This window comes from Crocuta crocuta, unplaced genomic scaffold, assembly GCF_008692635.1.
Source record: "Crocuta crocuta isolate KB4526 unplaced genomic scaffold, BGI_CrCroc_1.0 scaffold336, whole genome shotgun sequence".
In the NCBI taxonomy this organism is placed as follows: domain Eukaryota; kingdom Metazoa; phylum Chordata; class Mammalia; order Carnivora; family Hyaenidae; genus Crocuta; species Crocuta crocuta.
In genome coordinates, this window is record NW_027527943.1 from 407601 (window position 1) to 407970 (window position 370).

A 370-nucleotide genomic window follows, 5' to 3' on the forward strand; every position below is an offset into this window, starting at 1 on the left:
CTGCCCTCCGCCCCTCATCTCCTGGTGGCAGGGCCCCCGCCCGCCGACGCCCCCGTCCCAGACCCCATCCCGGTCAGTCGCGGGGCCTTTCGCGGGCGCAACGGGACCAGGTGCCAGCCTGTGCGCCCGGCTCTCGGCGCCCTGGGTGTGAAGTCGGGGAGGGGGTGCCGGCCATCACTGGGGTGCGACCTCGGGGTGCGACCTCAGGGTGCGAGTCACTGCGGTGAGGGCGACCTCGCGGGTGGGGGGCTGGTCATCGTGGGAGGTGCGAGTTCCAGGAGGGGGTGTGGGTCATCACAGGATGAAACCTAGGGGATTGGGTCACCGCGGGGTGGGATCTTGGGGGGGTAGGTCACAGATGGGGTGCCAT